Source organism: Helianthus annuus, chromosome 11, assembly GCF_002127325.2.
Source record: "Helianthus annuus cultivar XRQ/B chromosome 11, HanXRQr2.0-SUNRISE, whole genome shotgun sequence".
In the NCBI taxonomy this organism is placed as follows: Eukaryota; Viridiplantae; Streptophyta; class Magnoliopsida; order Asterales; family Asteraceae; genus Helianthus; species Helianthus annuus.
In genome coordinates, this window is record NC_035443.2 from 22,049,850 (window position 1) to 22,062,724 (window position 12,875).

Genomic DNA, 12,875 nt, shown 5'->3' on the forward strand with positions numbered 1-12,875 from the left:
TTGGCAGATATAAATGATAGCGATGAGGTAAAATACATTTCTCGAAAGTAGTTAATATTATTCGTTTGTTATAACCCAAAACTGTATACAAATGTTAACATTTCTCGAAGTCCATAAGATTTTAATTTTTAACAAGTATTCCTGTTCTCCTTGGTAAATATATTTAACCTAGGGATATCAAGATGTGAAAAGATTTTTGGTTGAAGGTTTTATTTAGTTTTTTGTTTTTTTTTTAAATATTTTTTAGCTATCGTAGATTTGTTGATGTTTATTGTATGTGTTTGGGGTTGTTTATTTTAGATCTTTATTGACTGTTACAGAGTTTGCAAAAGTCACATTCTTTTAAATTCTCAAAAACTCCTTTTAACACCTTTAAAAAGTTATAAGGAGTTTCAATAAACAATCCCAAATATGGCCGTAGAAAGAGATATCGAAGTTAAATAAACGGTCTGACATGACGAAAATGTTAATAGAGTATTGATGAAACAATGGTTAACCGGGCAGGGTTAACTCACTGGTCTCCTCAAGAAGGGTTAATCCCTTCCTCTCGAGGATCGCTGGCTGGATCACCGGTGGAGGATGGGGTGGGGGGTGCTCCTTGTTACCACTCTCCGGCGTGAGAATCAGTAATTTGCTTAGGAAGCAAAGTATGATAGTAGTAGTAGTGAGAGAGTTGTGAAGAGATACCTCAAACCTGGTTTGGGGTTGGTATTTATAGCCGAGGAGTGAAGGAGGAGGATGATGGACGGACTGACGACGTGCTGCACCTTTGCAGGTGTGTCAGGCTTGTCGGTTATGGATGTTACGCCACGTCAGTCCGTTGCTTACGTAGCCCTGACAGGTGACTGCCATTGGTGCCACTTGCACTGTGGTGTCAGTCCTACTTGATGAGCGTATAGGATGCGGTGCGAGCCGCATCGCTGCCTGCGGTAACATCTGATGTTATCGCGTCTCTTGCTTGTGATCAAGAAATACGCGAGATGCGGTGCTGGCCGCATCGTCGCCTGTGGTGACTGTTGCTGTTATCCAGCTTCCTTGTATTGATAGAAGTGTTCACTAGATGCGGTGCGAGGCCGCATCGCTGTGAATACTTCCGTTTTCATACACCAGATGTGATGCTATGCCGCATCACTCTACCGTTCTAATATTCTAGGTAAGTCCTCCATCACTGGACAGATTGGATTTAACCATTGTGTCGATGCGTTCCCGCACGGACATAAGTAGGTTGTTTAGCTAGTGGGGGTTTTGATACGGGTAATGGTCACTCGCGGTCGATGCTGACGCGAGATCTGGGACCATACCCCTTCAAGTCCCCCCAGTCTAGTGGTGCTGCCATATGCAAGTTGCATGTGGGAGGAGTACTGGACTATGGTGTCTAGAAGGTAGTTTGGAGTCTGGAGAAGATCCTAGACCAAGTGGATGGTCTTTGCTTTTTGTAAATCAAGTTGGAGGTCTGGAAGAGTCATTTGACGCCTCTTCCGTATCGGTGAAAATGTTTCGTCTGATGCGAAATTCTCAGCCTTTGGCTGGATGCCACCTGTTGGTGTGTCGAACCAATTGTGGGAATTAGTCGGAGGAAGTGTACAAACTTCGAACCAATCTCTGAGATGGTGGTTGAAGGTGTGCACAAACTTCGAACCAACCTTTGAGGTGGTGAATGAAGAAAAGAGCGTGCTGCTCCCATGATTGGATATCTAATGATGATTCCTTTCGTGGGGTGTTCATGTTCTTCCAATTAGCTCTCAAGTAACCGCACGTCCTTTGCGGTTACCTCGTTGCTTGACATTGTTGGGCACGGTTGTGGAACAATGTTGGGTACTTGCGTCATTGTTGGCCATGTTTGGTCGAACAATGTGATTCTGGATAATGGTCAAATAAACATGGTCATAGGCATGGTAATGCCTATCACTGTTTATTCTATCCAACTTACAAGTAGGGTAACAAAGTCATAAGCAGACTTGTTACCGCTTGTTCGATCGTTTGTTGTTCGACAAGGGCTCGTATGATCATTGGGTATCTCGTCCGCATCTCTTCCTTATGCACCTTCCTTCACGCTCCAATACCGAAGAGTTTTCCTTAAAGTGGTTTCGTTCCTCGATGTGAAGTTAGTTGTGGCTCTTCCGTAGCAACCGTTTGCGGAAGCTATGGTTATGTCCGCAGCGACTCGTGAGTGTCTGCGGTTTTGTCACCCTATATTCGCTTGAAACGGGTTTGTTGCACGGATGTGGCCCTCAAAGGATCAGGAGTCAGGGTTGCTGATGTGCGTGCGCGTACATTCTCTTCCTTCTTTTTGTTAAAGAAGTTGTTCATGCACCCTCTGTGGTTGTGAACCGGACAGGAGGGATTTGAAGCTTGAAGAGAATGAAGGCAATGCGGTTTACCTGTTTCTGAGATGCGGTTCAGTCTAAAGAACAACGCTGGTTCTGAGTATCTGACACACCTGAACGGGCTCGTGTGTGTCATTTTCGCATATTCCACGTGTGCTCGTGGGTAGTGCGGTCAGGTATTATACCCCCTTATAGTGTGGAGATATATATTTTTGCATATTTTTAGGGGTATGTAAAAAAAACGACATGCGGTATGGGTTATGGTGCGGTGTACCAGAGAAACCGCATGCCGCTTATAGTTGGATAATGTAGTCGCTTTTTGTTGCATACGTGGCTGATCTCACGTGTGAGTTGTTGGAAGTTGGTGAGATCATTCTGGCATGTGCTGAAATGAAAGGACATTTGCACTGCCCGAGGCATTAAATGCACTGTAGCAAGGAGTGTAAAGGTCTCTCTTGTCAGGCGCGTGGACGGCCACGCGCGCGTGATAACCGTCAGCGGAAACGGCGCTTGACACGTGGTGTCGCGTAATTCGTTCTTTTTGAACGTGATAATTCGTTTTCTCCCTCCGCATTACTTGCGATGGGTATATAAGGGGAAACCGTTCGTGGTTTCCCCTCACTTGTTCGAAATTTCAAAAATTTTTCCAGTGAGAGAAAACATTTCCTTTGTCTTCTCCGACGATATTTCTAAACTTCCGGTGAGGTTGAGTCGAGTTTTTCCACTCACTTTCTTCCGTTTCTTCGATATTTCTGATTGCTGAACCATCAAATCCACATAATGTGGAAGGTGAAAACCCTGAACAGCCGGTTGTGGCGGCTGATGAAGATGAAGATGATGATGGTGGTGCCGTCGGTGGTGGGTTACCGGTGTTGAAGTGGTCAAAGGGTAGTTTTAAAAACCTGATGACCACCGTTCATATGGCCGACGAGTGGGAGGCTACTTACCCACAAGAGGGGGATACCGGTGCCGATGCTCCGGCCGATTATATTACTTTGTGGGCAGATTTTTTCACCGAAGGCAACCTTCGGTTGCCGGTGACAGTGTTCGTTGCGGAGGTGTTGGAGTACCACCATTTCCATATCTCCCAACTTAGTCCCTTTGGGATGTTCCGAATCAGGAACTTTGAGTATACCTTCCGTGCCCATGGCTTGCCCATTACTGTTGAAAATTTCCGGCGATTTTAACAGTTGACGGTGAACACTGGTTTTTTCTCTTTTACTCAACGTCATGGGAGTTTGAAGTTGATGACACCTCCGAAGGGTGTGACCTATTGGAAGATGAAGTTCTTCTATGTTAAAGCCTGTGCGGTATATGCCAATATGACTTTCCGGGATGTCAATATTGGTGTTACTGATGAGGACATTCCTGTTGCCACCGCGAAGACTGTGGATTGGTTTTCTAGGCTGCAGCATATTGAACTCAAGAAGTTAGACAACAACCAGCTGTGGGTGTTGCGGATGATGCTTACGAGGCCGGACAGGAAGGCAAGACCCGTTCTGCGGGAAAAGAGTGGTGGTAAGCCTGGTGCTTTTTATTGTTTTCCTTGCTTCGTTATCCTTGTAGTTATATGCATGCATGTGTTGTATCAGTGGATGCGGTTGGCTTGTGGAGGATGTTTGAGCCCGATTTCAAGGGCCAAGTTGATCTGATTCCGGTTGAGTTACGGGAAGGTTTCAATATAGAAATTGTTGGTAACTTCCGTGTACCCAAACGTGATGTGTTGAGGGCACCCGTGCCAGAAGGCGAAAAAGGTATTTTCCAAGTTGTACTTGTTTTCCACGTTTACCCTTGTAATTTATTTGCTTGATTTCTCCCATGCAGCTATCCTTGCGGACTTGGGTAAGTTTGAAAAGCGCATCCCTAAGAAGCATGTGGAGAAGAAGCAGGTGAAGAAAACCACGCGGGGTCGTGGTAAGGGGAGGGCTGAAGGCTCAGATGCCCCTTCTTTGGTGTCTCAGGCCGCAGGTAACTATCGATCTTGTTATCGCAGATATACCGATTACGTGGTAGTATCTGATACCCTTGAGGGTTTGGGTGTTCTAGGTAGTGGTGCGGCTGCGGGTGGAACTGCTGCGAGTCCCCCCGTTGTTGGTGATAAGAGAGAACCAGAGCAAAAGGCTGCTGGTGGTGGTGAACCAAAACGTCGGAAACTGCAGTCTAAAAGGGCTGCTCCGGCGCAAAAGAAACATGCGGTTGCTGCTGGTAAGTGTAACCTTTTGCATTGTTTTGCATGCACAATGTGTTAGATTAACAGTTATTGTTCTTTGTATTGCAGAATCCCAAGATGCAGGTTTTTCGTTTTTTGATTTCCCTTCGTCTCCCACGCATACCGCTGCTGCGGACGCGGGGGTGCCGAAGGAGCCTGTGGTGCCCAAGGAGCCTGCGGCACCTTTTGTTCGCGATCCCACCGTGCAGGTGGAGAAGACGGTGGAGAAGACTGCTTCCCAGATTTTTGATACTGTGGATTCCTACGACAATCTGATCTCTCCCAATGAGGGTGATGGATTGGACTTGAGGTTTTCAGATGCTGGGAAACAGAAGTCTGATGCTGAGGTGCGGCAGCATGGTGTTGAGCCGCAGAAACCTTCTGCTGGTGAGAAGGTTACCAGTTCTACTTCCGGTGGTGCGGGTTATGACGGACCTCCGATTCAGCCTGAAGAGTCTGAATTAGAGTATTATTACCGCACCTACACGCAGGATCGAAGTACAGCGTATCATCGACCCCACTGGACTGTTATGCAGGTGGATGATATTTCTAACGATCCTTCGGTGTACAAGGAGATTCTGGGTGGTCTGGGCACCCCCTTTGAAACTGAGCGTGCCCGTGCCGCACCCCGTGAGCTGCGCATCAACCAACTTTCTACAATGCTGGTAGGAAGTTCCATTGTGGCGAATGTCATTTTGGAAGACTACAGAGTATTGGGCCGCAGGGAAGAAGAAACTGCTCGTTTGCGGGCTGAAGCGGAAGAGTTGGTGAAAGCTGCTCGTGAGGGTGCGGAGCAGCTTGAAAGGGATAGAGCTGCTTTTGAGAAGTAGAAACAGACCTCGGAGTGGGCTGCCACTGCGCAGCTGAAACAGGTTCGTACTCTTGCCAAACTCCTTTCTGACGAACGCAAGAGTTGGAACGAAAAGTTTTCCAATGATCGCAAGAAGTGGAATGATTCTTGGGCTAAGCAGAATGACACTCTGTTTCGTGCTCGTCAGGAGCTGACAAATGCCAAGGCAGCGAACGCTGCTTTGATCAAAGAGAAGGCTGCAGCTGAGGCGGTTGCGGTTAAAGCGCAACAAGTAGAGGCCTGGGCTGTTAAGGCGTTAGGAGAGGCCAAGGAAGCGGGGGCTCGTGCTGCAAAGGCCCTTGAGGAGGCCAAAGAGAGGGAGAGGCGTTCTTCTAAGGCTTTTGAAGAGGCGAATGCTGAGCGCACCCGTTTGGATAAAGTTGTTGCCAGCCTTCAGGTATGATTCGTTACCTCTGTTGTATATTTCTCTGCCTTTTGAGAATGTTTACTGAGTAAACTGATTTCTGCTCTTTGAAAGGCTGAAGTTTAGATCCGGGAGGTCGCGGTTACGGACCTTACAGGTCGCGCGACTGTTGCGGAAGAGCGGGCTAACGCTGCTGTTGAGGCCAGAGATGCTCTGACTTCTTCGTTCCAACAACTGGAGGCTGATCGTGAGTGGATGCGGAGTCAAGGCATCGCATATGTAAGTATTATCTGACTTTGTATCAAAGGTTGACCATATGATGACCTTGTTATCCTTTTGTCGCAGATTGTTCAGGCTATCATGGATGCTCCTGAAACCGCAACTGGTTTGGATTTGGTCAAGAAACGTGCCCGCGATGCCGTTATTAAAGCTGGTTATAGCCGCTGTGTCAGTTATATGAACGTCATGTCTGAAGGCGGTTTTACCGCAGAGTGATCCGGGTTTCGTGATGTGGACACCGAAGGTCGTCTTAACGCGGCTGTAGCCGCATTTTATGATACGTCCCTCTCTTGCGTGGAGAAGTTGGACGAATGTTTAGAGGCTGCGAATTACGTTGACCGGTTGCGGATGCTGTATGCCGATACAGAAGAGGAAAATCCCGCTGGTGGCGGCCAAGATGGCGCGGGTATCAATGGTACAAAATAGGGTTTAGGTTGGCTAGTGTGCCCCCTTTTTTGCTTTCCTTTTGTAAATGTGGGAAACTTTATGTAAATCCATTAAGCATCGCGTGGGTGCTTGAATTTTTTGAATATAAAGTTTGTTGTTCAATTTGTACAAGTGTTTTTAATTCTTGCATGTTTGAACGTATATATGCGGAACTTTACCCATTTGTGAATGGGGTCAAGTATACTCCATACCTTTGTCGTATGAGTACGCGTTAATTCCATTGTTTACCTTTTTAGGGTTTAGGAATTGTGTAAGTTTTGTAAAAACTTGTCTATCCAGCCAGATAGACACTTGATATTCTGCCTTTTGCTGGCCTATTACAATATTTGTGTGTGGTTGACACTTTGTGTGGGTATCGCGAATGAAGATTTTGCCAATCTGTTTTTGCGGATACCGCAAAGTGGAACACGCATTTGTAATAGTAGTAACAAACAATATTGCATTGAATCGTTCGTTTATTTAATTGCAAATGGCCTGCGGCCCGATAGGTTATATGAAAATGTAAAAAACATGGCTTACATGTAACAGCATCTGAGCTGTTGTGCGTTCCATGTACGTGCGATAGGTTCGCCTTCTAACGTTTGCAATTTGTACGCGCCTTTTCCCAAGATCTCATTGATGAGGTAGGGTCCTTCCCACTTGAGGGTAAGTTTCCCTGGGCGTTCAGCATTAGATGCTTCATTGTCACGGAGGACGTAGTCTCCCGGGTTGAAAGTACAAACGCGGACACGTGAGCTGTAGTACTTTTCCAGTTTGGATTTGTACTTAGCCTCATTGGTGGCAGCGTTTTCACGCCTTTCTTCCAAAAGGTCTAAGTCGATCCTGCGTTCCATACTGTTGTCTATTTTTTCAATAGCCAACATTCTGGGTGAAGGGAGGCCTACTTCCGCGGGGATCACCGCTTCTGAGCCATAGACTAGGCTGAATGGTGTTTCCCCATTGCTTGTTTTTGGGCTTGTGCGGTGAGCCCATAGGATACTTGGGAGCTCATCGACCCAGCCACGCCTGGCTGTTCCCAACCTTACTTTGATGCCTTCGACTAGACTTTTGTTGATACTCTCAACTTGGCCGTTTCCTTGCGGATGTGCCACGTATGAGAATATATGTTCAATGTGTAGTTCTTCTAGCCATTTTTGAAATTCGTCAGCAGCAAAGTTGGTGTCATTATCGGTAACGATGCACATTGGTAGACCGAAACGGCAGATGATGTGTTCCCATATGAATTTCCTTGTTATCATAGCAGTGGTTGAGGCGAGCGGTTTTGCCTCTACCCATTTTGTGAAGTAATCAACCGCTACTATGATAAATTTGACTGCACCTGGTGCGTCAGGGAAAGGTCCCACAACGTCGATTGCCCATTTCTGAAAGGGCCATGCGGTGGTGATCGGGACTAGGTTGTTTTTGGGGCGCAAAGTTTTTGGAGCATGTCGTTGACAGTTGATACATTTGCGCAGCTCTTTGACGGCGTCCAGGTGCATGCCGGGCCAGTAATACCCAGCATTCATGATTTTGGCCACTACCATGCGTGGTCCTGCGTGTATGCCGCACATACCCTCGTGTATCTCTCTGATGAGGTATGTGGCATCCTGGGGGTTGACGCATCGTAGTAGTGGCCCTAGGTATGATTTGCGGTATAAGATAACGTCTCCCATTTGATAATGGCACGCTTTGTATTGTAGCTTGCGTGCCTCCGATTTGCTTTCGAGAGTCACACCTGATTGGAAATATGCAATAATTGGTGTCATCCACGACGTTGTCCCGTATTGGATGACGTTGACCTGGCGTAGGGGTACTGAAGGATTTTGTATAATTTCGATACGTATTTCCTTTGCCAGGTGTTGGAAGCTGGTGGATGCAAGTTTGGAGAGTGCATCTACGGATTTGTTTTCACTCCTGTTAATATGTCGGATATTAAACGAAGTGAACTTTAATGTTAGTTGCAGGGCTTGCTCGAGGTAGAGGATCATGATATCCCCCTTTGCGGCATAGTCGCCGCGTATCTGTCCTGCAACTAACAAAGAGTCGACGTGTGCTTACAGATGTTGCACGCCGAGTTTAAGTGCTAAACGTAGTCCTGCCAGTAGGGCTTCATATTCGGCCTCGTTGTTTGTGCTTTTGAAATCGAGGCGGATTGCATACGTAAGCTCTTGACCATCGGGGCTGACGAGTCGCAGACCTACGCCCGCTCCTTCCTCGTTGGAGGCACTATCGATGAATAGTGCCCAGGTTTCTAAGTAAGATGGCGTTGGTGCAGTGTTTTGTGCTTCTTCCATTCTTGGATGCGATTCACCGGTACTTCGGCGGCGAAATCAGCTAAGATTTGGGTTTTAATTGCGGGACGCGTTTTGTAGTTCAGCGTGTGTGCGCCCAGCTCTATTGCCCATTTTGCTAATCTCACAGAGATGTCAGGTTTGGATAGGATCGGGCCGATCCTGTAATTGGTTAGCACTGTGATGACGTGATTTGCGAAGTAGCGTCGCAACCGTCTTAAAGCGTGCACCAATGCTAACACCAACTTCTCCATTATTGAGTACCTTGTTTTTGGGTCGTTGAGTATCTTGCTGATGTAATAGATGAGTGTTTGAACCCCCTCCCGCTCCACTATCAATACCGCACCTACCGCGTTGTCCGCGGCGGATAAGTATAGTATGAGTGGTTCATCCTTGCGTGGTGCGGTTAAAGTTAAAAGTTGTATCAAACACTCCTTCATATCCCGGAAAGCGTTTTCAGCCTCTGCGGTCCATTGGAATTGTTCTTTCTTTAAATAGTTCCGCAGGGTCTTGATGAAAGGATAAGACTTAGCTGCATGGTTGTCTAAGAATCTGTTGAGTGCTGCTAGCCTGCCGGCCAGTCGTTGCATATCTTTCATCGTTGAAGGCGATGGCATGCGCTCGATCGCCTGAACTTTCTTCGGGTTTACCTTGAATCCATCTTTAGTCACGATGAATCCAAGGAATTTGCCTTCTTCCATTCCAAACGAGCATTTCCCTGAATTAAGCTTTATATTAACGCTTCGCAGAGTCTGGAATGTTCTGTCAATGTCTGTGAGCATGGTATCCTCTTCCATGCTCATGACGACTAGGTCGTACATGTAGATTTCGACACTTTTACTTATTTGCCCGCGGAAAGTGTTATTCATCAGTTTTTGATAAGTTGCGCCCGCGTTGCGCAAAGCAAACGACATTTTTGTATAACAGTAATTTCCTATAGGAGTCCGCAATGCCGTTTTGTATTCATCCTTAATTGCCATTTGTACCTGGTGGTACCCTTTGTAGCAATCTAGGAAACACATCCACCTGAATGGTGCGAGATTATCGACCTTTTCGTCGATTTCTGGAAGTGCGTAACAATCCTTGGGGCAGGCTTTGTTGAGGTCCTTGTAATCGACACACATGCGCCAGCCCCCGGATGGTTTCTCTACCATGACTGGGTTGGATAACCAAGTCTGGTATTTAACTTCCCCCAGGATGCCTGCGGAGAGCAGTTCTTCGACCTGCTCTTGCATCGTCTGGTTTTTAGCGGATCCAAGGTGGCGTTGGCCTTGGATCACCGGCTTGATACCTGGTAAGGTATTCAAGTGATGTTGCGCAATATCACGCGGGACCCCCGTCATGTCTGCGGGTGTCCATGCGAATATGTCTTGGTTCCTGAAGAGAAGCTGCTTCAGGTGCGCTTTTGTAGTCGGGGACAAGGCGTGACCCAAGGTAACCTTTTGTTCTAGGTATCTCGCGTTGAGAACCCATTTTTCTGATTGGTTGTTGGGAGTGGGCCTTGCGACCTTGGTCGGACGTAGCTCGTCCGACATCATGACGTCTCTTCGTGCGTAGATTATCGCGATCCCCGATTCGGTTGGAAAACCGACAGCAGAGTGGGGGACGGATGTAATCATATTGAAATCTCCCTGGGATTCTCTCCCAAGGAGTACGTCATATCTGGAGGTGTGAGGTAAAACCATGAAATTTACCTCTTCTGTTCTTGTGTGCCTTCCGCTGGTAAGACGCACAGGAAAAGTGATCTGCCCCAGGGGAAAGACAGTTTCCCCTGCGAACCCGGCCAACGGGTAATCTACTGCTTGCAACCGATCTTTGTCCTCCTGGTCGAACTGGTTGAAGCATTGTTCGTAGATTATATCAGAAGTACTGCCCGAGTCGATGAATAGACGCTCGGTGCAGTAGTGTGCCAGTTGTCCTTTAATAACGACGGCGCGCCTATCGCGCGGTCCGCCTCGGACTTTTGGAAAGACGACTTACTCGTCTTTCCAGTCATTGTCCGGCCTTCTCGCCGCTTTGCGCGGCCTACCTTTGCCTCCGTTGATCATGTGGGTGGAGGCCACGTACATGGTTTTCTTTCCGGAGGAGGTACCTTCGCCATGAGGGGTGATGCGCTTGGTGGGTTTTTGTCCACCTGGTAAAAGATGTTACAGTTTCCCCTCTTTTAAGGCTCGCTCAATCTCCAGCCGGAGACTGATGCAGTTGTTGGTGGTGTGGCCCGAGTCCTTGTGATACTCACAGTAGAGTGTGAGATCCTGATTTTTCTTGAGCTTCATTGGTTGGGCCGGTCGTAGGAATTGCGGGTCCGTCAGAAGGACCTCGCTTGGCGACATAGTGATCTCGGTACAGTTGCGGTCCCGAGAATCTTTCTTTAACGCCCGGTTGTCCCGTTGGGCGTTATGGTTTCTTGGGTCAAACGGGTTGGTTCGCGGGAAGTATGGTTTAGAAATACTGTCGCGATTTCCCGCGTCCCTGTTGCGTTTGTTGTTACGCTTGGACCCTTGGTAAGAGGTTTCGGCTTGGGGCTGTGCCTTTGCCAGGTGCGGTTCAAGAGACCGCTGCGTCTGGGCATATGTCTTGACCGCGGTCATGACATCTTCCCATTTTTTAGGCAAGCCCTCCTTGTTAGAGATGGTCATGACCATCTGCTTGTCCCTGACGGCCTTGATAAAGTGGTTCCGCGCCATTTGGTCTGCCACGTCACCTATCTCCAGGCATTCTTTGTTGTAACGGACGACGAATGCTTCGATAGATTCGTCGTCCCTACGCCAGATATTCATGACGTCCATCGAATCACGTTCGTGGCGTCGTTGCTGGCTAAAATGGGCGAGAAACTTGGCGTGCAAGTCCTCGAATGATTCCAGTGATCCTATTGGCAAAGAATCGAACCATGCCCTGGCCAGGCCCGTGAGGGTCTGGGGGAAAAAATTACACCAAGTGGGTTCATATCACTGGCCATTGCACCCCGCACCCATGAAAATGTTCATGTGGTCGTCCGGGTCGGTCGAACCACTGGTATTTCCCAACATTGAATGGGAACTTTGTTGTAGTGACATGGGCGCGGGCAATCCGCGGGGCGAATTTGGAGTTTTCGGCCGCAGCCCTCAGGTATGTATTGCGGGGGTGAGTGTGAGGAACATAGTTGCGTCCTCCCGGTCTGCTGTAGGTGTCATGCGAATCCCCACAATATGTATGGTCGTCCGGGTCGGTACGACCATACCTTTCGATGTATGGCTGTGGGCCCAACCGGCTCTGAATTCCAGAGCCATGTTGGGATGCGGATCGTTGCCTGTCCTCAACGTACGGACCTAGGCGGGTATGTACTGGTCCCCTGGAGTGGGACCCGTACGCGGAATCATTCTCGTTGATTGTGTGGACCGAACAGTAAGATGATCCGCGGTCTTCACGTCTGCTTCTCGAAGCTGGACGTGAATGTGCTCTGCTTTCGTATTGTAAAATACGATCGGCAGGGGTGTGCGGTGCTGGGGTGGGCCCAGCTTGTATCTGCGCTTCCGCACAAGCGCGGTTGTATGTTGCTGTCAGCAAGGCTGCCTGCTGGTCGTACCAGGCATGAACGTCGATGACTGGTGGGATCACAGATGCGTACTGTGATAGGTCATGTTCAAACGTAAGGGAGGGACCCCTTTGTGTGGACGTGCCGATGTGTCCGGGTTGCGATGTTGAGGGATTGACCCCTACCGGACTTAGATTTGTGGGATTTTGGTTATTCCAGTGTTGTTTTGGTGATCAGTCATGATCGTGAGAGAGGGAAAAGGATGGTTTGAAAAGTGCTAAGAGTAGCGGTGGGCACCAATGATGAAACAATGGTTAACCGGGCAGGGTTAACTCACTGGTCTCGTCAAGAAGGGTTAATCCCTTCCTTTCGAGGATCGCTGGCTGGATCACCGGTGGGTTGATCTCCTGCACAGGGAAACAAACCGTGACTCGTAACAAGGAGGATGGGGTGGGGGGTGCTCCTTGTTACCACTCTCCGGCGTGAGAATCAGTAATTTGCTTGGGAAGCAAAGTATGATAGTAGTAGTAGTGAGAGAGTTGTGAAGAGATACCTCAAACCTGGTTTGGGGTTGGTATTTATAGCCGAGGAGTGAAGGAGGAGGATGATGGACGG